The following is a 25,900-nucleotide window of genomic DNA, read 5'->3' as shown; positions in this document are numbered from 1 at the left end:
ATTAACTGATTATAATTACCTCCCCTGAATGACGTCATCCGGGGATACCCGATTATCGACTGTAAGCAAACAAAGAGATGTCTGTTTGACAATGTGTGTTTTCAACGGTGTAAATGGACTTAAAATATGAACGAAAAGGTTTGTACTGACCTTATTATTAATAATTTATTATTTTCTTATGCAATTTTGATATTCGGTTTATAATGCTGATAAAGCAGCGGTATTGTTTTTGTCTGTTATATGTTTTCGCGAGGACGAAACGTTCAAACGAAGGATTTTTTACTGAAATAAATCCTGTTCAGAAATGTTGATATAGATTAAATAGGTGGAAATATTGACTTGTTTTATCTAAGGACATTTCGTATTCGTCAAAGTATGAACACTCGTTGGCATTTATATTTTGAAGCAACTAAAGGACGCTCGTACTGGTCTTAGTCATACCGTGCTTTTGTACCAATTGACCATTTTTTTTAATTGAAAGCCAACGGCATCCAATGCAACATATGGTTTGTTAAAAAGCTATTTGTTTGATTAGAGCTTGTACTAAGCTATACCCGGCCTAATGTGTATTAATGTGTAAAGTACAATGAATCAGTTATCATGAATGTTATGAAACAGAATTTTGTTCAACAGATTAATGACCACGACTATGCTGTCCAGTTTTACACAGCAACACCAGTATTCGACTCAAAACCGGATGGAAAACAGATTCAAGACATTACTGTATCACTCGAGAAGAAGTTGAAGGTAAATTAAATTGTTTAGTCAATTGATTTGTTTAAATAACATTTGGGAATAAAACATTTATAGACATATAATAATTAATATCAATACAAATAAAATGAAATTCTTAACCAATAGGATAAAAACACATCTTATTATTTGTTAACCACGTTTGTGGACTTTGTTAGACTGATTTTAATGATCCAAAATAATTGGTAAAGTTGTTATTCACTTGATTTTTTTTAATATTATTAGTTGATCTTCATAAAATTTCAGTCTAACAGGATCTGCTGTGTGCCCAAATGTCACACCACTGGCTAAGGATTGTTAGAAGGCCATGGAAAGCCCAGCTATCATGCATTTCCAGCTGAAGATGATCCAGTTCAAGCTGTTTGGTTGAATAAAATACGAAGAGATGAAGACAGACATTTTAAGGTCAGTTGTTAGTGGTTTCAGTAAAACTTTAAATGATTTTGTATAAAGAAAAATAAAACATGTAAAGTACTATACATTTTCATGTCAGAAAAATAGTGTTGATGTGATTCAAAAAAAGCACACATATTTATTTATTCTTTTTTTTTCTTTCAGATAAGTCACAATACGGTTGTCTGTTTTCTCCATTTTGAACGTGACTGTCTTGATGAATCTGGATTTGCTTAGCGGAGGTATCTAAAACCAGGAGCCATCCCTACACTATTCGACTGCTGGAAGGACAAACCACATCTGTTGAAGCGAATTCAAGTGGAACGTGCAATTAACAAGATTAAAAGTTTTCACATATTTGATCAGGTCATTCTGGTTTCTCTGTTTGGGATAATTAATCAAATTCGGACAGTTTGCTCATTGCTCACTCTTTTCCAAGACCCAATTATACCATGTCCTGGTGTTTAACATTCATACCATTTATATGAACATTTGTTGTTCGTGTACATCATACTACATGTAGGCTAATGAAAAACCATTGGCTGTTCATGTAATATTTGTACATTTTTTGGCTTTGTATAAAGTTTTTGATAATTATCTTGATATAAGCATTGATTTAGTTACAGATTAATGCTTAAAGAGTACTTAAAGCTACACACCTTGAAATAAAGTACATGTTCATATAGATGCAATTTGAAAGTGTGCAAAATTTTCATTAAATCTATAGTCTAGTTAGCAAGTAATTTATTATTTTTCAAACAGGAATAACTGCTTTTAAAACTGAAAGAAGGATTTCTATATTAAACACGATTATTTTTAACTTTTTAAAGCGCAAAAAAAGATGGCTTTCCACCTTGTTACCACCAGATATATTCTAGTTGGCATAATAAAATTAAATCTATAGCCTAGTTTAATAGCAAGTTATTTTTTTTTTCAAACAGTACTGCTTTTAAAACCGAAAGTAGGATTTCCAGACGTACACATCCATTTCGACAAACGCGATTATTTTTAAGTTGTAAAGTGCAAAAAAGATGGATTTCTACCTTGTAACCACCAGATATATTCTAATTGGCATAGATAAAATATGTCACTCATACTTAAATTTACTATGCCAAATAAGGTGTGTGGCCTTTACATAAAAATTGTATATACATCTTTTTAATCATGTTTGTTAATTTGTTTTGATTGTATGACTACTGAATAAATAATTTTGTTAATAGAAATTTTATTTTTTTTGGGGAAATATTAGGTAAAACTAAGAAAGTCCAATGCATATTGAGACAAATCAGTACTTAAGTTCGTTTCCTGGGAAGAACCATTACTGATTCTCAATGGGGATCGAAACTGGTTGCTCCAGATTGCTTAGCAGACACCATAGCAACTATTTCACTAAGACTCTGCTACAGATTTGCGTAATCCTTTGAGTAAAAACACTTTGTAATCAATGATATAAGCTTTATTACAACAGAAATAATGCAAGATAAGCACATTTGAGTAGCTTAGTTCATCACAAAACAGTATGAAGTATCATTAATTGTAAGATTAATGATGAAAGACAACATGTGAAAGCTAGAAATCATAAACTAATTTAAGGAAACACAATCTGAAAATTACAAACATTCAGATACAGGTATTGCACCAAAATGAGCTGAGATCCTATGATTATATTGAATGAATAAATGTGATTTGAGGTGAATCTCACAAATACTGACACTAAAATAACACAAAATTGAATACTTTCAAATATAATTTAGATTATTTCAATACTCTTTATTTCTGATTACCGGTTTTTCATGGAGCGGAAACACTTGCATCTAACAATTGTTGAACTGTTACGTTCAGATGTCCATGTGTCGAATACATAACCGTCATGAAAAAACACATAGCCTCGTTGAATAGGCTTTTCAACACCCAGTTTTGAACCTTTACCAGAACTTTTGGTCCATTCCAGAATGTTCATGTACGAAAAGTCTTTGAAGATCGGTCTGGTGCTTTGGGTCCATGTGCATTCTTCCAAATTAAGATGTTCTTCCGCTGTTGACACTGTTGATTGTCCTTGACAGTTCATACAGGACGACTTCTGCTTAGCTGCAAATGGCTGGTCTGGATAAGGATCCACAATTAGGATGTTATCCTGGTTGTCACTGAATTTCTTTACCCTGGAAAATATATAAAAGTAAAGATTTAAACTTTGTAACAGAACATTAAGATTTAAGGTGTTACAAAAAAAGCACTACTCCAGAGTCTGTTTCAGATACTTGTTTTCCACCTAATAAACGCCACCCCTACCTTCTTTGTGACCAAAAAATGTATAAAGACAATTTAACTAGTGGCAACCAATTTCTAATGCAGACTTAAGAGAGTAATGTAACTTATTATGTCAGGGATTTTAATTGAAGCAGAAAGCTGTGTGCCACTATGCATGTTATATACATTGTAAAGTACTATATGCTGTGTGGTCGAGTCAGGCTGACTAAACAGATAAAACTTATTTTTAACAGACTGGTTGACAGAAACATAGAAAAAAATTCACAACATGAATGTGCGTTTTTAATATAAAAAGCAGGCTTTTTCCTGGCCATTTTGGGAAAAAAGCAATTGCAGGATTGTGAATTTTTCGTGCCAAAAATCAACTGATTTGGGAAAAACTAATATAAAATAACCCTTCACAATCATTCAAATTAGATGAAAAATCATATTATTCATGGTAATGTACTTTGTTAGATGTCATTTACATATAATTGAGTTAAAATAATCATAACCTCTTCTTTCTTTTTTTATTGGGAATTATTTTTTTCAAATTACAATTTAGGTTAGGGAATGGGTCCGTTTAACTGACCCGTAGATACACCCGGAAAAGGCCTGAAAAGGCGATATAAAATAAGTACCTCAAGCAAAGTTCGGCTTTTGTCTCATTCGATTTCACAGCTTGTCCCCGGCATTTCAACCATATTCGCAACTCTGTAACTTTGCATCTTTCTGGTTGAAGTTGCGGTAAAACAGCGCCAGGGACATCCTTGGCATACAGCTACAAAAATAAAAAGGCAGGTTTTAAGCATTATTGCTTCTTTAGAAAAAAATCATGTCACTTATACAACATACAAAATTCATCATATTATTTTTTTAGAAAATGGTTTGAAATAAATATGATCGATACTGAATGTAGTGTAAGTTACATGTTTTTTTTAAAGTGGCAATAATGCTTAAAACCTGACAGCTGAACTTGTATGCTTTCATGTTGGGTCTCTGTACCGAGTCAATATTTATTAGAGTGTTTTTATGGTACATGACTATGTCCGGATATATTCATGCCACCAATGTGTATGTATTTGCATAATTATATTAATAATAAACTTAGGAGTATTTATTATAGTGAATTCACATTTTAAACAAAAAAACAAACCTTATGACAATCACAGTCGTGTACTGTTGTACTTTCTTTTCTGTTACAGGATCTGGTTCAGCCATGGTACTTCACTGTTTCTGAACATAGCATTTGGGATGATTCCTGAAAAAAACCCACATATAATGCTTTTTTTGCAGCTGATTTTTATGTTATTTCAACACTTCAGTCAAACACTCAAAGAAACAAAGGATAGTTTCGGTTTTGAAAGTTTATAAATATAGAGATTTTGGTGTAAAAAACATGAAAGTTAAATGACCCGTTCTCCTGATTGGTTTTCATTCACATTCTTCTACTTTCTAGTTCTATTTAAGAATAAAAAAAGCCCCGAAATCATATAATTCCTATGATAAAATCATGATTACAAATATAAACTTTCTGAAAATAACTCGTAATACGCGTTGCTTTCAAAATTTGGCATTTTTATACAATATTTACTTTTAGGTTCCAATCCAGGTGTAATGGTATATGTACGAACATGAAATGTGTCTTGACAAAACGGAATGTTTAATGCATTTTTTCTCACTTCATCGTACTTAAAAGTAAATATACAACAAGCGATAGCTTTAATATGCGTCAATAAAATAATAAAAATAAAACATGTGTGCAACTTACGCATATATTGTGCTAAAGACGTTGATTTCTTCAGCGACACAGTAAAATTTTATTTTCTCTGGCGAATTTCTATCCCCCGTTGACGTCACATCCGGCTAAGGGACACAACTCTAACACTAGTAAAAGCGAATAACTGAAAGGGTCTATTTACTTGCGTTTAGTAGCCCGTGTCATGTCAATCAATACCAAGGTAACATGATTAAATATGTCGCATTTCACAGTTAATAGCTAATTACTATACCCTTTTTATACAGCCTATAGGAATGATGCGTGTTGGTGTATATTTGGAAAATTGGTATTTAATAGGAATAATCTATGTTTACAGTTAAGTTATTGAAGGCTAGTCTGCTGGCGGGCAACACTGCATTTGTTTTGTTTGCCTAGAACATGGTAAGAAAACCACTTACATTGAAAGGGCTTTTATGGCACTTATTGTGTGTTGGATTGCGGGCTGTCAGTCTTCATTAACTTGTAGTAACAAAAGTTCAAATAAGACAGCTGTAAACAATAAATTTGGTAATTGTAAGCATTGTCATTAAGGGAATTTAAAAATGTTGCTGAAACATTTCATGATACCGTTAACCACTACCTTAATTGCACGAATATCTCAAACGGAGCGTATATCGCAAAGGTGGATTAAACACATATGTGAGATGGAACTCAATTGTAACCTTATTTAGTCTTATTTCTCAGGCTTATTTGTGCAAAAAGCCTTTCTTAGATACGACCTTTTTTGATTTGTAAATACTTTATATAGTCTTGTTGATGACATGTGTTGTGTAACTAATTTTGTTCCTTTGGTATTTTAACCCAATATCTCACTATCACCAATCGACAAAAATCATCTTGAGCATTTACCAAATGATGTATACTGCTAGAAACTCGTTACACTTTAGAAATTGCTCTTCAGAAATGAATGATTCCGATGTACAAAACGATGTTTACGAACAGTTAGTATTTAATGGTATCATGAACGCACACAATTACAGTGGGTATGGTTTTCGTATGGTGGCTGGTACAATTTATAAGCGGATTTAAAGAACGTCACCAAAGCAACTATCTGAAAACACGCCGGATCAGCAAATTTACTCTTCAGACTGACAAAACGTGCGCCATCCCCATTTTCGCCAACAATTGCCAATGCACCAACTCGCCTCTTTTACAGATACACTAGTCTGTCAACAGACCGATAATTTAAATAGATAATTTTCTTATCTTTTCTAATTTCACAATTACTTCTTGAGATGTATTGCAATGCAATATTAAAGCTCCTTTTCTCCTCTGGCTGAATTAAGCAGATAAGAAAACGTAACTCTGTTTAGTATAAGTACAGTACAAGAAGTAGGAGAGAGTTATGTCTATAAGAATGATAATGCAGGGTTGTAAACAGTCTACAGATACACGAACGAACATGGACGATATTACGATAATTGAATAATTTTGTCGTCTGTTTTACCGCTCTGCTAGAAATCAGCAACAATTATAAATGCACTAACCATATGCCTAGTTGACTCCCCCATCCTTCTAAATTGGATCAATTTATTTCCAAAATTAGGGATGTCTGGTATATTTATTTCTATATGTAGAATATTTCTAACATTAATTCCTTTAAGCAAACAGCGCAGACCCTGCGGCGTCTCATTTGGGTCTACGCTGTTTAACAAGGCCTTTTTTCTAGACGCTAGGCATAAATGGGTACATATTTGGAACATATTAATGAGTCTTACGTATTTTGTTAAAAAATGCAATGTAAGGGTGCTATTCAATTGACTTTCGTGGTGGAATGCTTTGTTTAAAAATGAATGAAATAATACACAATTTGTTCAGGCACGTAGAATTGAGGTCCCGCCAAGGCAAGTGAATCAGTCTTTCATATTGCTCGCGGAATCTGAATTAAAGTATCGTAATTTATCAACGTCATCAAATATTGCTGCATATTAAATGTCAAATTAAATATTTAAAACCCTGCTGGTTTGACAATTAATAAGTGTCATCTGCCACAACACTGGATGGTAAAAAACAACATGCATTGCCAGAAGGATATCGAAACGCGGTGTAGTTATTTAGCTAACGGCATTGGGACAGATGCGATTTGGAAGATAAACATATATAAAGCAATTTCCATATAGTTTGATCACAAGTAACGATTACACAGTCATTAAGGTAAGATGTAAAACAAATATTTTGTATTAAATTGCGCAATAATAATATTTTTTTATTTATGCAGTAAATAGAATGTGTGAACGGAATGCACTGCAATACACACAATAAATGATAATATGTATTGGAAGAAAATCTGATGAAACGTACATATACATATATGTTACTTTTATCTGTTCATTGCGCATAGTTGACCGTCTTATTAAGCACAAGGTATCATGTATACAAACGATTTGTAAAGTCCTTAAATAACACTGACAGGGACAATTAGACAGTTCAACAGTAGCATATACATGTATGTTAAATCATTGAATTTACTTATATCGCAATCATAAATAAATGTATAAATAATGTAGGTAAACACTTTTTCTAAAAATAAATCAAATAAAAAAAGATGTTGGTTTTTATAATTTTGCCCCTACTGTTTCATCTCTGTTTATTGAAGTGGATTCACTAAACCCCATAACGGATGATAAACAAAATGACGGTCTTAAAGCATGTGCGTAAAGTGTCGTTCCAGACTAGAATATGAAGTTCGCGCAGGATTATCAGGGACATATCTTTTCGTCTAGACTAGATTTTCGTTTAGATGATACTTCGTATAAACGAAAACTTAAACTTAAACCGGAAACCGGAAACGAAAACTTAAACTTAAACCGGAAACCGGAAACGAAAACTTAAACTTAAACCGGAAAGTGTCGTCAATGATTAGCCTGTGGGGATTGTGGTAAGAGTGGACGTTTTGAAACTGCAAGTACTGTGCTCTTTATAATGCTGAACAGGAGAATCACTTACACAACACTGTATTTTAATAAACAGTAAAAACAAGTTCATAATGAAGACCAAACCATGCTTAAAAACAAATAAGTCAACATTTAAAAAAATGTAATTATTTTCAACATTAGTATACGTAGTAGAGATAATTTAGACCGCGATTTCCATAACTAATTAGTTTATGGCCAAGCTTGCACGTTGCAATTCCAGAGTTGAGAAATCGTCATCAAATAAAACTTTCAGTGTGCATCTGCCAAATGTTAAATCAATGTCTTTTAAACCCTGTCAAATTGAACTAATCATTTTCTAACATATTACTCTCATGTGGTGACCATGCTTTCTTTTTTAAGTTCATAACATCCATTTTTAGCGAAATAGTCGAACTTGGTAACAGTTATCCTCCATATCAAATCAATTTTATATAATGTTTAAAAGAAGCTAATCGTGACGGGCGAAATAAAAGATGCTTTATCATTTGCTGTATTAAAATGCGCTCCAAACGAGAATACTCAACGTGAATTGGATGGTAATATTAATAATTTTGTTTTCGAATGGATTATGTCTGACGATCAGAATCTTCTTGGGAACGACCCCCTGCTACCGTCTTTAAAATTTTCTCATCGAATATAAATCGATCTCAATAATGGTCTTGAACACTAAAAATCCGCTGCAAATTCTCACTGAGACGACATTTTAAGCACATGCTTTAAACCCCGTTTCCCAGTGCGAGTTTCATACATATCAATATGCCTTACTTATTGTAAGCTATGTTTTTGTAACGATAACGAACAATAATATGAAGTCATATGTAATTAAAAACAGTGATGAAACATTGTTGAACAACAAGTGTTGCTTCCAGGTGAACATAACTTTAATTACAAATAATTGATTTTTTTTTTAGAATTGTCAAAAGTGTTCCAAGTTCAGTCGAAAACACATACATGTGCATAATGTCTTTCTGTGCGAATCTGACCATACGAAACATGGACATAATTATGTATATCAAGCAACTTTGAATAAATTCCATTTATCACTAGATCATGTCAATTATGGAACATATTTTCTAACTGTCCACGTTAATATTTGTTAATTGTTAAATGTATGAGGTGATAAAATGTGGACATGATAATCGTATAGACACAATTATAGAGAGATTATGCATTATATGAGAGTGTTTCTATGGTTACAGAGTATTTAAGAACAACGATACAGCCATTACAATGTCAAGATTGCAAATACTTTTCGTCGGCGTAGCCTATCTCTTCAATTGCACATTGGGATTAAAGGTGAAGTATCCACGGCTATTTCAAATGTGATGCCAGTTCGTTCCATTAGTTTTTTTTAATGACAAACATTGACTGATTCATTGTGTATGTATGTTTGAACTTATGTTGATTTGCTCACTATTACTTTTTTGAAGTGATATTTTAAAACCAACTTTGCATCAAGCAATGTCGTGGGGTTTCAATAAATGGTTTGCAATTATATATTGTTTCCAACAGAAATAACAGTAATGGTATTTTAAAACTAAAAAACAACCCATTTTTGTGTCAGAGCTTTGAAATGTAACAAATCGCATACATCCGCCACTGAAATCTATAACACTTTTACACCAATATATTCATGACACAAAACGACACTTGTTTCATTCAGAAAAGTTACTTAGAAAAGTAAGCGAGCGTGTTTATGGAATTGTTGTTTGGTGGTTATTTAATTTTAATTAGGTTTTTGTCTTCTTTCAAATTATTTATGATATTTAAAAAATATTCATCTGTTGTTAATGAGATTAGCAGCGATGAAAATTTTGTTAAAATGAAACAAATTTTGACCATACTTGCTTTAGACATATCGGCAAGTATCATGTTACAGAGTCTATTTTTCAGTGTCCCCATGGATTTGAGGAATATCACCAGTCCTGCTACATGGTGGACGAAGATCGTGAGGACTTCTCCAATGCGTTTCAAAAATGCCAGGCAATGAATAGCGAACTTCTGAAAGTGAACTCCAATCAAGAGCTGAATTATATTAAACGGCTTGTCGGACGTAGTCCACAAAGTGAGTCGTTAAACTTCTTCACCAAATTTGTTTCACTTAGTAATTTAATTGTAATTAAATGGGTATAATTTATTTCATTGCTTTTAAATTTGCACCATGATGCTGTCAGGTTATTTGTTAAACGTGTTCGTTTGTTTGTATTGTATGTATTGTCAGTGACCCAAATTAACCGAAACATTTCCGAGATTTAATTCTTAGAAAAAAGAATATTCGTTGAAGTGGAATACTCAACTATTAACCCTTTCAGTGCGGGAACCGAATTTTGAAGGCCTTTGCAAACAGTTTGGATCCAGATGAGACGCCACAGAACGTGGCGTCTCATCAGGATCCAAACTGTTTGCTATTCTGATAGTATTCTTTGAAAAAAATAGAAGAAAATGCTAATTTTAGAAATTCTGCAGACGACATTTTAGCAGACGACAAATTTCCCAGCATGCAAAGTGTTAACTTTTAATTTGAGTCCAGCTTGGAATTAACCACCATATCTTCTTCGTGTAGAACATTTCGGTAATGACCAATGGGTGGCAGCATGTTGTATTCAAATTCTGGACGTATTTTGTGCTCTAAGTTTATTCATTATTCTTAAGTCTGATGTTTAGTTGATGATTACGGGTCCTGCAGGGTGTTTAAGTACCTGATATGATAAGCGCTTCATAACAAGATGGCTATGCTTATTTAGAAGAACGATTAATTTTACTTATGCGAATGGCGGTTATATAATAATAAGTTGATAAATATGATTCAAAGGATGGATAGGTCTATTACTTTGCTGTGGTCAAGTTATGGACAGCTGTATGTATTGTTTGCGAGAAGTTCTACACCGCTTGCTTTGTTATTTGCCTTTATGAAAAACAACAAATGATAACTATAATGCATCCAACATTTTTAATTGGATTCAATTTTAACGGACGAAAACCTTGTTCATGGTAATTAACATGAATTCTAATTTTATAATTGCATTAAACTAACGTTTATATCTGACGCGTTTGCCAGGAATGGTTTTACACGTACATGTTCACGTGGGTTTAGGTTTTAGTTTTACAATACGTTTTCTTGTTTGTCAAGTCAGCAGCATGAAAATAACAAACGTCTTAAAGAAAAACATGTTTAGTTTATATTTGTACACTGCACTTGAAATTCTTTATCTATATTATAGGGGTTGATGGATATTGGATCGGTCGATTTTATGATTGGACCCGTGGAAAATGGTTCGAGAGTGACCCTGCACACTGGCTGATCCTGAACAGCGACCTCAATCTGTCTTATGAACAGCAATATAAGCCGCTGGGGTACATTTGTGAAACTGTGGCTAAATAAAGCGCCAAAATCAAATTTTTTAGTAGTTTTAGATTTGATTACTACGCTTCTCCAATTAGTTTATCTAAATCGATCGGAAACAGTCTTTGTTTTTAAAATTGATTTTTAAACAGTTTTAAGATTTAAAATCGTTTATTATATTGGTATTTTATAAAGGTACGTGTTTAATGTTTTGTTCATGCACATTAAATCGTAACAAAAACAAACACCAAAAAAACACTTAAACAACCAAACAGTGTTGATCGGAGAAACTATGGTTTATTTTTGGACTTTTTGACATACATGTTTTTTTCACGCCGTTTAATTGGAACCATCAAGGCAGAAAAATAAGCTACCAAAATGAACAATAGAAAAATATTGGGTACATATGTATACCATGATCAAAAGCATATTCTACACGATCTGTTTTCTACGCTTTATGTATGTCCATTACTTACATTATGTTCTCTTTACATCGCCACTGGAGGTACGGCCCGTAACCGGATAATCCCAAAGGTTGGAGTACACTTATTTTAATTCCAAAAGTGGCACATTATAAAACTGTCAACTGTCAAAGCTTTTTCTTGCCTTTTCAATCGATCACATTTTTCAAGTTTATTAGCATTGTAACAAAAGATATGTCATCTTTCAATAATTGCGGTCCAAGTATGCGTTCTTGAAACTTCTAAGAAAGTAGTATGCGCCCAAATGTTAGCACCATCGGAAAACTGAATTTCGGCAGTGGGGTTCGACAAAAGCACTGTACTTAAAATAAACGCACACCAAACGTTCATCTTTAAACGTAGTCCCCAATGAAATGCACAATCATGTTGCAGACAAACATATAAAAGACGAAATGACACACAAAAAATGGGTGCGATCGCCGAATTGCTTCTTTTCTAGACAGAAAAGAAACTCTTTAGAAATAGTCACTTCCTTAAAAGAAAATTACAATTTTGTACTCATGGAAAACACGTATCTTAATTATTATTGATATACTTGTACCACACCTACACAATTTCAGGTCTTTCTGACAACTAGAAATACCCTAACAATCGTCTGAGTATGACACACGATAATCCATCTGACTTGCGTTTTCTGTACTTGGTCTGTACGCAAGGCGACCGAAAATGCGCCTGTAAATCATGTAAAACAACGTGATTAACAGCCCATTAAGACATAGTTACTTGCAACGTGCATTACCGATGTGTTCAATGTGTTGAAGGCTTCATAAATTGGATCGAGTGTTGACGGATGCCCAAAAGTCAGGTTTCCGTACTTTTTTAATACTGTTTGTTACCCGATCAAAAGCGAGTTTTTCTTAAACAATATTAGAAAACACAAACGTTATGATATTAATCATAGTTTACTCCGCTTTAAGTAATACAATTATTTAAATAGCATTAAAGTGATATGCAATAAAAATTGGTTTTAAAGACGCGGTCTGGGTTTTTAGAGCACCGTTATGTAATAAACGATCCCGAATGTACATCTTTCAACGTTGTCACCAATGAATAGCACTAAGATGTTGCAGACACATATGATACACGAGATGACTACGAAAAGCATGAGCGCGATCGCTTAATCGCCTTTAACCCAGAAAAAACAGAGAAACTCTTTGAGCAAAGGCAATACGTTTGTGACTTAGTGTGTTGTAACCTAACGAAAAACCATCATGGTGGACACAGAGTCGGATTATGCAATTATTTTTCAGGTTTTCCAGTATGTATAATACATTTTGAGTATAAGCGTAAAAAGGTTCACGGGTATACTGTCATGTTGTATCTGTTCTAGATTAGTTTACTTGCAACCATTCTAAGTAACTGCAATTCATTTAAATGTACCTGAAATGTACATGCATGTACCTCAACATTAAGTATTTCCGTAGTGGTAAACTACAAAAGTAAAATGAACAGCTCATGTGTAATTGTTACAAAGTGTAATCTTGATGTTTAAAACTAAAACTTGTCTTTTGTCTAAAGCTAATGACGCTTCGAAAACAGCGATGGATAAATACAAACCTATAAAAATACCAAAATTATAATAAACTTTAAAACATGTAATAATTTATCGATATTTTATGTCTTTATATTTGACGGTATTAACAAGTAGATTACAACTCGAACCAATTGATGGTGATTAAGAGATCAATTTGGCAGCGCTTTTTCTGGTTCTCTCGTGGCATTGCCTGTTAAATGACACATTCAATAAGGGGTGTACATTTGTATGCACTATTTCGTTTTAAGTACACGTATTTACCACCTTTAGCAGATTTAAAACGAAGTCCAACTTGTGCCGCTTACAACGGCCATATTTTATATAACAAGTTGACGTGCATGAACGAGCTAATAAAACTATATGTGCTGTAAGCTGTTAATTCATCACATTATATACATTGTATCATAAGACATACCCCGAGTAGCAGAGGTATATGGAATATATACTCGAAGGTATACATGTATAAAATATACACCCGTTATTGATATGATATTTTCATAAACCGCTGCTACAAGAGGAATTTATTTGACTTAGACCACATGTAAATGTACTTGGTTTACCGTATCAGCAACCATAATGTATGAAAGAGAAAATTAAGTTGTTTTAAACTATACATTGGAAACTTTATACACGTTATATTTGACTAGCAAGGTCATTGTAAATTTATTTGAGAAACTGAAATAATAGTGTGCGATTTATTTTAATTACACAATTATGTATAAAGAAAGATAATTATCAACTTCTGAAAATAGGCCAATGCAGAATATCCTTCTGTTTATCAACTCGAAAAACAAAGCGAACTTGACTACCACGACCAACAGGCTGGATTTGGCTTGCAACAATGCAAGAATAACAGAAACATTTATAACATCATAAACAGCAAGATCAACAAACATACAATACACTAAAATGGTCAACAGCACAAGTAAAACAATAGCATTAAAAAAGCAACAACAGTATATACAACAGAGCCAGAGGCCATGGGACATGACCTGAGACCCAAAGTAACATGACTGATCTGATCTGCTTTCATAATGTTTGAACACAACATTTGACCTGTCACCGAGTTGTGTTAACCCTTATGACTAACATATTGTCTTCGTTGGTATAAGAATTATGTCATGACAAAGTTTGAAAATTAGGCCACGACGATGGCTCCCGATTGGACTTTTAAAAATAAAATTATAGAACACATATGATGTGATGTCATATAAGAAAACCTCAATCACCCTCTGGCAGCAATGAAATGTACTCGTCAATTTTCAAACTCTTCAAACATTTGACAATCTCCATATCAAGTTCCATTATGATAGTGAAAAATGTACCGGTAACTCCTTAAGTATTTTCAAACGTTTTAAGTTTAAACATAGATTTAATAAACTGTCATAATTAGTGTTGGATACACAGTTCAATGTGGGTTTAATCCACGCCTACGAACCGCAGACATTTCTTATGGAATGCAAACACATTAAAATTCTTATATCAATAATAAGTTATTACAAAGCTTAATGTATTAAAAATGTATATTTGGTAAAATCATGTAATAAATAGTGTTCAAAGAATTACCAATTATTTGCATAACAAGCAAAGATGGTGTAGAAATTATAATGATCATTTGGTTTGTGTCAAAATTAAGCGTTTACACAGCCCACTAATTAAGTATGTGTAAATGTTTCGACATAAATATGTTCGACAAAATTGTGCGTTTTACCTTACTACTTCCAAAAGAACAAGCAAACTCGTTGAATTGATATCCACCGACAAATATTAAATATTTCTAAAAATGTGTGACCTTTGATGTGAGACCTTGACTTTGGTCCAAAACACATACAACTTGCATTGCCTGATTATTGAGAACAATTACACCAGGACATTGTGATAATCCATTTTAGTATGGTAGAATCCTTACATAATAAGGCATGTGTAATCAAGATGTGTGTTTTTGACCTTTGTGTGTGACTTTGACCATGACCCTAGCAACCTGGATCTTATATTTGAAACTCAGCTATATAAAGGAGAACAATTGTGGAAAGTTATTGCAGAATCCCTTGATGCCATAGTAAAGGAATGACTAAATAACGAATAATTCATCAATTTGTGACCTTTGACCTCAATATGTGACCTTGACCTTAGTCCCTAGGATTATGGGTGTTGAATGTGAAGCACCCCCAGATGATTGAGAACAACGATATCAAGTTTCATGGCGCTGGCTAATGTGTTAATGGAGATAAAGCTTTAAGCTTACATTAAAAGCATTTTGTCGAGACACGAAGGGCCATAACTCCGTTATGAACAAATGGTGTACAATGCCGTTTGGCGTGCATCATCCTCTTATCCATATATATACTCATACCAAGTTTCAATGAAATCCGCCAAAGCACTTCCAAGATATGGCTCCGGACGGACGGAAAGACGGACGAACGGAAAGCCTATGGCGGGGGATAATAAACCGGGTTGAACGCACGAGAAAAAGCATATTTACCATAGGTTTGAAGATAATTGCATTTACTTCAAGCGATGCAGCTACAAAACAACAAAATATCGACATACTGCTCTGCTTATGGCAGGGACATAATCTCATATCGGTGAAATGAGAACTTGAAAAATCTTTTAAGATTTCAAAAAAGAAAGTATTCATAATTTTCAAACTAACCACTTTTCAGACTAAATTGTACGTAAAATATATCTGTTCGTTTTTAAATAACCTTCAATCGAAAAATGTAAAATATAATGATGCGATTGAGACGCTATTCATCGATTATTTGGAAATAACGTACATATGTGTCTTGTTCTGAGAAAACTGGGCTTAATTCATGTGTGTAAAGTGTCGTGCAGTCCGCACAGGCTAATCAGGGACGACACTTTCCGCTTTTATGGTATTTTTAGTTTCAAGGAAGTCCCTCCTTACCGAAAATCAAGTTTAGGCGGAAAGTGTTGTCCCTGATTAGCCTGTGCGGACTGCACAGGCTAATCTGGGACGACACTTTACGCACATGAATTAAGTCCAGTTTTCTCAGAACAAGACACATATTATCGCGATGCCGCATCGTGTACGAAAATTTGTGTATTAACATAAACGAGCATCTGTCACGTAATAATTTCTTCTGTAGAACATGTTCTAACAAGGCTTAGAAATTTATATACTGATGGTCCCTTGAAATAATACTTTCATGTATTGTTCCACATATCGTTATAACAAGGGCATATTAACATAAAATGGAATTCGTCTTCTATGTCACGTGGGTTAAATGCAAAATCAATCTTTCACTAGCTATTCGACTATAACTGAACCCACCCGTTTGAATTCTAACTGAAAACATAAAATTTTAGTCATCAACACTTGTAGCTTTGCAAACAAGACAGAAGTCTTGTTAAATCTATATCAACGGTAAAGTAAGGTAACTCAATTTTTGATCATCAAGACAATACACAAAGATTTTTTATCTCATGAATAGTCACTTAGGTAATCTAAGCGTAAAATGCAAAACTATTTCGCTCTCAAGCATTTGAGAATTTTTTTAATGATATCAAACCAGATAACTTATTCTTATCATGCAACTACGATGCATGTAACATTTTTTACATATGTGTATTATTTTACCCAGACAGATTTGGAAACATGAAAGATTAAGGCAATAATGGTAATCAGAGTGACGAATGATACATACGGACTTTGATGAAGAAATTCTTCACTGTGGTCTCATGAAGAACAACAGTAGAGCCAGGAACACTTATGTAGCACTGGAACTGAAGTGGATTGTTGGATGTTCTGATAGCGTCCTGGTCAGTCATGTTGTACATGATGCTGTTTTTTTTTCAAACTGGCAACCATTTGCCACAACTTGACCCTCTTCATGTTCATTATTGTTTGGAATGTAGTTGGCCACCCCATTCCCAGCTACGATGTTACTTTTTCTCCAGTAGCTGAGTCCGTTGCTGCGAGTACCAAGATTTGCCTTGCAGGTGAGTTTAACCACCTGACCAATCATAAAGTGGGCCATATTGGTGGCTACCGTTCCAATCTCGTTGAGGATTTCCATCGGAAATGATATAGACTGGTTGAACGCCCTTAAATCCAGATCTTTTGGCTAGACTGAAAAAAGAAAATGTTATTGACGTAACCAAGGATCAAGACAGAGAAAAACATTTTAAGCTTAATGCTTATTATTGAAAAACTGTGTATTTTGGAATTTCATATTTTCAAATCATTTAGAAAACAATAGTAAGCCATTCTGAAATCAACCACTAAAGGAAGCAACTTGTTCGATGTTCTTGTTTTGGTATAAACGTATAAGAAATATTATATGACTGGTTGTTAATGTTAAAATAATACACTCATGTATAATGTTAATTACAAAATTCTTCTCTAATGTACTTGCATTAACCAATGACTAAAACAGTAGCAAAAAGATGCTGAAGTCGATAAACACTTATGTTCCCACTAGAAGTTTTGTCATAATCAATTCATATGCCCATAACTATTAGTCCAAAATTAGGTAAGTGTTAAAATAAAAATGAAGCCCGGTGGTGTGTATGTGTTGAATGTTAAATGGAAGTATCGAATCTTTTAGAAACGTGTATTGATGTTTATCAAACATGTTATAAATTACTGTTAAGTCTAAAGCTAACTTAACATAGACAATTTTAATACAAATATCTGATTAAAATAATTCACACAACACCTATCATGTTCACGGGCGGCCTGATCAGTCGGATGTATGCGACTTAAATATTGCATGGCAATAAACTTCGATGTTCCTATCTTTGGGGAGGCATATTTTTACAATCTTTCCGAAAAGATCTTCAAATGTTCATTGAACGAAACAATACATTTACTTTGAGTTATAAACTTAAACCATAACACATCTAAGTTTGTGTTATGTTTTTGATAGTTATATGTGATCTTCAATTGCAATACATTGTATTACAATACTTGACAAAGTTCATTTGTTTATATAAGAAAAAACGCAGATAAAATACCGCATTTTCAGATTTCCTCTAGCTTATACTAAGCAAAGAAATGATGACTATTAGTAAAAATAAATAAATATATATTTATGACAAATTATGGATTTTTTTCAAAAACATATAATATCGACGTCTCATTAAGCAATTTTATATATATGTGTACTTGTTTATTTTTTTAAACAATTTTTCATATTATCGTTCCTTTCTTTTAATTGATTATACTATGCTATCGGTTTTAATAGTTGTTTACAAAACCTGTGTCATTAAATCCTTACTATAGCCCCTTTCCCCAGACCTTTGATTGGAGTAAGGTAGTAGTCAGTTACTGCATAAGTATGTGCAATAAGAAAGAAAATTGTGACTTGGCTAAGTGACCGACCTGATATTATTGAAATACTAGTTAAAACGAAGAAAAATGATACTTAACAAACAAACCAATCGAACAACTACGAAATATATAGAAACAATTGATAAATGATGTTTTGTAATTGAGTTAAAAAATGATGTAATACAATATTGAAAACATATATAAAATGAAGTAGTTAGTTATAATATATGACAGAAAAAAAGTGTCTTATGTAAGAATAGCTAAATTTTATATGCCTATTTAGACTCCCCGCTCATACGAAAAACTCTTTAATAACTCGCTAATCATTGTGTAAGTTGTATTTATATTTACCCATTGCACGCCATGTCTCTCAGACTTACGAGCTAACATATCAACAAAACCCTCTGCCATCCATTAATTATTGTTACAATATAATCTAATAATCTGCAGTGTTTTTCTATGAGAACTAAACTACACAAAAACTTGTTTTACATTCTGAAACAAACTTTTATTCTATAAATAATTAATACTTTTATTTAAATATCTGTGTAACTTGACTATATATTTACCCACTGCATGCAAACAATAACAAAACTGTTCTTAGGGGAAATTATCATGCTTGATAGCTGAAAGCTCATTCGGTACCCCTCGCAGATTATCATAATCGGACTCGGGAGAAATACGGGTTGAAAGTAGTCCGCCCACGTGATACCATTCAAAGAATGTTACAACAACAAAAACAATAACAACGATGGCGTCCATAATTCCTGTAGAGTTTGTACTTGCTCTGGCTTCAGAGCATAGAAAATCCCCATTTTCATCTTTGCAAAATGTAAACAACTCGCAAAACCGGCCATGTTTGTTTTTACTATGTAATTTTGATTCGCGTAGGCCCGCGTAGGTAGACCGCAATACCGCTTCCGAAATGTGTATTCATACTATCTCCTTCGAGGTACTTATCCGATGTTTGACGGAAAGGGCCGAGAATGTGCGATTGGCTGAAGGCTGATCAAAGTTACAGGTCTTGGTCGCCGTATTTACATACAAAAAACTTAACACATATATTCCTTGTAAGTATCAAAATTTTATAGATCTCATATTGTATTTAGAGTTTATCCAATTTCATGTAAATTGTGTAACCCGATGCTGTTTATACATGTTATATCTTGAAATCTCACACGGATCATGCTGGACATATAAACAGTTTAAAACAAGACTCCATACTTTGTATTAAGTGCAAATTCACAATGTTTCCAACTAAGTGTGTTATTAGTTTGTTTTCAGCGCAGATCAATGTCAGAAGCCATTTCATTACTGTAAGTGTAATCTCTCTACAAATGTAAAATATATCGTGAAAGCCAACCCGCTAAAATCAGCCTCATCAATACAACATGTGTTTATTGATCGTTCAACTTGCGATAAAAAACACTCCGAAACTACTGTTCGAACATAAACCAACAAATAGTCGATGAACACATTTCACAGGTAAATGAGTAAAACTGCATAAGGCAGCGATTGTTTACTTGTTTATAAGATCCGGTATGTATCAGCTTTTAAAGCGAGTAAAACTAAAGAAAATGCAAATTTTGATCCGAAAAAAAAAAGAAATGAAAGAAAAATGCATCCCTGCATTTGAAAATAGCGTTTTCAGCAAGAGAACAAGTACATTTGATATTTTGCGTGTAACTGAGAGCACATTTCAGAATTAAATTCGGTTGAATAAAAAGCGCGTTTAGTGATTCTGGTGATTTAAAGGGGACTTTTCGCAGATTTTGGCATGTTTTGAAGTTTGTCAAAAGCTTTATGCAAACATTGGATCTAAAAAGCTCCAGTAAAAACAAAAGAATACTATTAAAGAAATGAAAAGTAGCCCTAAACTGGGCTCGATACACTGACCCCTGGAGTAAAAGTCTATCTCGTACACCACTCGCCTATCCATGCTCATACAAAAAGTGATTTATTTTATACTTTATATAAGCAATCCTAGTAGTATCCCAAAAATATAACAACAACAACAGAACTCTCCAAATAATTAGATCTTTTCGCGTTGCAACGCTTTATAATTTTCAAGTTTTTAAATCGTCATAAGATTTATATAATGGATATTATAGAGCATGCTTAATGTTCAGTATAACCGTTTTCTCACAAATATAACTACCACGAAAATTTGCGAATTTGAAACAATTTATTGTAATTGTATAAATTTACAAAAACGTGAAAAGGCCCCATTTATGTTTTACATTAAAGTGATTTTATTTTTCAATTAGATCAACCTGTTTGTGTACTTAAATAACGTTTAACAAACCGTCTTAAAAATGGAACAAAAAGACATTATAATGTAATGCATTGATCTCAACGCATGAGGTGCCTTGAAACGTTTTTGAAGTTATGATCTTCACATGCATAGTGTTATTTCATGTTTATAATATTACTTCAAGAAGCAATTACAACACATATTGTCTTTTCTTTGTTTTATTTTGTTCTCTTAACCAAATTAAATACAAAATATTCATTTTGGCATGCATGTGAAACATACTTATTTATAATTTTGTCGTGTTTTGATATACTACGTGTTCAGATTTTTTTCTCTAATAGGTTCTAACAATATTTTTTTACAAATTAAGTAATATGACTTAAACTTCAAAGTGTAAAGAACAAAGCAAATACTCGTTGTACTATTCAATATGAAAAAACCGTCATCAATATAAATTTATCAAATGGCTACGATTGTAGCGTAAACCAATTAGAAAGCATATCTTGCTAGGAAGGATGATTAATACTCATGTACATTAAGAGCAATTTGATGTACAGTATAACATCCCGATTCATTTCGCATTTTAGACAATTCATCCCACACAATTTTTGTGTGCAACATAAATCTCTGTTTTACCTATTTTATACGACATCTGTTAAAATGCTTAGAGATTTAACGCGTTACGCAATATGTTGAAATCCTAAGAAAATGCAGGTTTGACGAGTTAATAACATCATCAGTGACCTGCAATCAACCTTTTCTAAGCTTGTAGAGCTCTTTAAGTGCATTCACATTTATTAAACATATAATTGATGTTAAACACTTGATGCTCAAGAGTAAAAACAAACAACAAAATGGTCGGTTTTCTTAAAAAACCTTTATCTGTTTACCAATTAATCTCAACGAAGGCTATTTAAAGGGATCTTTTCACGCTTTGGTAAATTGACAAAATTGAAAAAAGTTGTTTCAGATCCGTAAGTTTTCGTTTTAGTTATGATATTTGTGAGGAAACAGTAATACTGAACATTAACCATGCTCTAATATAGACATTATATGCATCTTTTGACGATTTTAAAACCTAAAAATTATAAAGCGTTGCAACGCGAAACGATTGAATAATTTGGAGAGTTCTGTTTTTGTCGTTAAATTTTGTGAAACTACGAAGATTGCTTATATAAGGTATAAAATTCGTCACAAATGTGTACTCGGCGGAATAGCTCAGTAGGCTAAAGCGTTTTTACTTCAGGACTCTGGCAGGACTCCAGGGGTCACTGGTTCGAAACCTGCTCCGGGCAATTTTCTTTTCCCTTTTTTAATTTTTTTCTTGATTTTTTACTGGAGCTTTTATGATCCAATGTTTACATTTATCAATATATAGCATTTAATGAATAAGTTAAAAAAATGCCAAAATCTGTGAAAAGGCCCCTTTAAGTCTACAGGACATAATAGCGCTTCAATAATGTCGAAACAGATTTCGCTAATAAAATCCGGATTCAAACCGTGCACATTAATTAATAAATTCAGAAATATATAATAAGTTGATAAAAAACAGAGCTTTGACAATAGTTCAAGCCACGAAGGACCCCTTGTTGTACAAACCCGTATCAATTCATTATAATGCACATTTTGCCCTTCCAAACAATGATGGATTTAAGCTTCTAGTTTTGTGGAAATTGGAAATTCAGTCAATTTTTAATGTAAAAGCGTTTGTCCTATTTATGAAGTTGGTACCTGAAAACGGTTATGTTCCCTATTCGATTTTAAAATCATTTTCCTCATATGAAGAAAGAATTCCTTAAGTCAATGAGGAAGAAAGCATAAATTCGATGCTGGGAATTAAGACCAAATGTTGAGCATTGTTATTGTCATGTATGCTTCATCTTGAATTTGAAAAGTTTTAAAGGTAAATTTAATTGCATTTCTTATTAAAATCTCATTTGAAGGAGTTTTCACGTGATTTTGCATTAAGACTTTACAAGTTAAGTAGTTCGTCAAATTGTTTCTAATTTCCGATTTAATGAGGTCGTGTAACGACTCTATTTACGTGTGCAGTGTAATTTAACATACAAAGTGATTTATCCATAATTGCGAACTTATTTTCGTAATAGGGATATCCATAATTTATTCGTTTATTGCATAACACGTGGGAAGATTGGTTGATGGAAAATGCTTATGTCACATATATTCAATAATTAAAAAAGTGTATTAATTTATTGATTTTACCAGACTAAAAACTGGAAGGGGCCCTTAAAGTTGACCATGGCATGCAAAAGAACATGATAACCTTCTTCGTGAAAATGTGCTGGATGGTAAACGTAGTACAATGTAATTGACGTTATGCTATTTATCACAAATAGTTTGATGTTAATACAAAATAAAACGGTACACTACACAATATAATTGTACGCTATTAACACAAAAGTGAGTGTTTTATATTAACTAGAGAACAAAAACTGAAACACAAAATGAGTAATACATATTAAAAAAGGATGAGGCATACCGTGGTAGGGGGTACACATTTTAACAAGGTGGGACATTAAATCGAAAGGGCCCCACTGTTAATCGGCTTAATATAAATCCCTTTATAATGATCACGCGTGAAGTTGTAATAATTATCACGGCGGACATTATAATCGAACATTGTTGGCTTTTCCTCGATTTGATGACAATTGAGTTTGAATAATAATTTTATAACAATCTATGCAAATAAAAGACATCGATATTGGAACTGTCTGACATTTAACTATAAAAATAATGATAAAAATTAAATTATTTAGAGTATAAGACTGTCATCTTTAATAGTTTGTAAATCTTGGAAGAAAGTGATACTCATTCCTAATTATGCGGTAAACGACGATTATGTTCTAATTTGACCGGTATCGGCTGTATAAAGTGAGGAATAACGCTGCATCATAAGGTAGATGTATTCATTGAAATCTACGTGTGTTCCAAGATATCGAAATCATACAACTTAGACGTGTGTATGCTTACTCTATAAATAATTAGTTTGATTATTAATGGGTCTGTACAACTTGTTGTGACACAAACTCGAATAGGAGTCATAGGAAAGTCTCCAAAGTCACAGTCAACTCATGCAATATAGTTGACAAATAAAACCTTATGGTATACAGCGCGACTACAAACAGACATGTCATAAGACTATTCAAGAGTTCACAATATTTGTTTTCTCAAAATGTCCTGTTCTGAACATTTCATCTTAAGTTGCTCCAAAAAGAGGAGACAAGTGTTCATGTAGAGTTCTCTAAGATTATGCAATAAAATGTAAGAGTGTGTAAATTCTTTTTCATTGGAAGGGACTCTCCACAACAATTAATTAGATGTTCATGAAGGTAATACTGAGTTTTACACGTGCAAAAGAAAATTACGCAATACATGGAACATAAATAAAGTTCCTGACACTGTGAGGTTTTTGACCACAGAAGAAGTCTTTGTTACTACAGTGCTTCCTTGTTTGTCGTCATAAGCAAAGGAGCAATTGTACTGAAGCCCATCATTGCAGGTGAGGGAAGCCACAGGTACTGATATCCCAATATAAAGAAGTGAAACTCCAGCTGCTGGAGCAGTATTGAATTTTCATTAAAAACAATTAGTTGGTCCTTTATTTAAGGCAAGTGACCGATTGCCAAAACAGTACAAAACAGCACAATACAGCACAATACAAACCAACATAAACACAAAATATGAATAAAGCTGGGGTCACCGCCTTGGAACGGTCAATGCAAAGCATTGGGGGTTTAAACCTGGTTATAGAGCGCTCAACCTCACACTTGGCCCAGCAATATTCATAATACATTTAAGTGTAAATAAAATTTAACGTCATAGCATTGTAACTCAAATTAAACAATAATAAAAGGGAATTAAAACGCATTCAATTTAATTACTATTTAATTACTCAATTGCATTGAAGATACAAGAGTAACAGAATTACAACTTTTTGACGAACGATCAAATAAAACTATTAACAATTGTCAACTACATTCCTTCTTTATAGAAAAGATTTGAGAATGTAGAATCATAGAGTTAATATCTCAGATAATCATCGCGCAAATACAGGAAGAAGCAGCAATAATGGGTGTAAAAATTCCATATTACATAGCTTGGTTGTTTATGTGACTGCTAAACAAATTAAAAATAATTAAATCAAACAAGAAACGCCTATCAGAGAGAAAATATAAATAAAATGGAACGTTATACTTGGATTCTTTACACTGTACACACCAACAGCCTGCATAGTGGCACTGCTTTGAACTAGTGCAGGTCTTTGAAACCCAGGATTGTCTGAATAACGAGGCTGCATTGAAGCCAGGAGTTCAACAACTCCATTCTTATTTACTCTGTAAATGTTAAAGTTGCTGAATCCAACAATATTTGGGATACTGTCGATCCTGCACACAATGTGCAACCTTTCCAAGCTGCCACTGTCCACCATAGCCTCAGTTACTGTGTACGTAGAATTGTCCACTCTTTGAATGATGAACTCAATGGCTAACTCGTCTGTAATAAATCACAGGAATCAATATGAATATATGTTTTGCTTGAAAATTACTTATTATATGCAACATAATAGATTACGTATCATTACATAACCGTGGTGCAAAATCACGTGACTTTGTAGGATTCACATTTAAACGTTAATGGATAAAAACACACCGGTAAGCGGTGTTTGCTTTCGAATAACTTTTATAAACATATTTGCTTAAGAATTTCAACTAGTGCTTTAATGGCAATTTTTATGCTGCTTATGGGAATGACAAATACATCAGAATGACTTCATGTAATGTCAACTTATGCTCATACGTTCATACGTTTATATACGTATAGGCCAAAATAACAAGAATTATAACTTAAAGTAACGAACAACGTTAAAGTTGTAGTAGTCTTA

At 33.1% G+C, this 25,900-nt stretch overlaps 3 long non-coding RNA genes across 3 annotated transcripts; 2 read left to right on the top strand and 1 right to left on the bottom strand.

The window, feature by feature from the left end:
- LOC127834614 (uncharacterized) lies at positions 1-1,881 on the top strand. Its single transcript, XR_008028025.1, has 4 exons — positions 1-138; positions 634-747; positions 1,000-1,158; positions 1,312-1,881. It is a non-coding gene; the product is annotated as an uncharacterized LOC127834614 (long non-coding RNA).
- Positions 1,882-2,652: 771 nt separating this feature from the next.
- On the bottom strand, positions 2,653-5,306 carry LOC127836541 (uncharacterized). Its single transcript, XR_008028818.1, has 4 exons — positions 5,165-5,306; positions 4,550-4,654; positions 4,035-4,174; positions 2,653-3,305 (listed from the first exon to the last, which is right to left on the bottom strand). It is a non-coding gene; the product is annotated as an uncharacterized LOC127836541 (long non-coding RNA).
- Positions 5,307-7,293: 1,987 nt separating this feature from the next.
- On the top strand, positions 7,294-11,470 carry LOC127833359 (uncharacterized). The gene is made up of 4 exons (XR_008027385.1): positions 7,294-7,327; positions 9,288-9,384; positions 9,982-10,153; positions 11,310-11,470. It is a non-coding gene; the product is annotated as an uncharacterized LOC127833359 (long non-coding RNA).
- The last annotated feature ends 14,430 nt before the right edge of the window (positions 11,471-25,900 follow it).

The sequence above is a fragment of the Dreissena polymorpha genome, chromosome 6, assembly GCF_020536995.1.
Source record: "Dreissena polymorpha isolate Duluth1 chromosome 6, UMN_Dpol_1.0, whole genome shotgun sequence".
In the NCBI taxonomy this organism is placed as follows: Eukaryota; Metazoa; Mollusca; class Bivalvia; order Myida; family Dreissenidae; genus Dreissena; species Dreissena polymorpha.
Note: the sequence above shows the minus strand (reverse complement) of the source record. Positions and strands in the feature narration are given on the sequence as shown.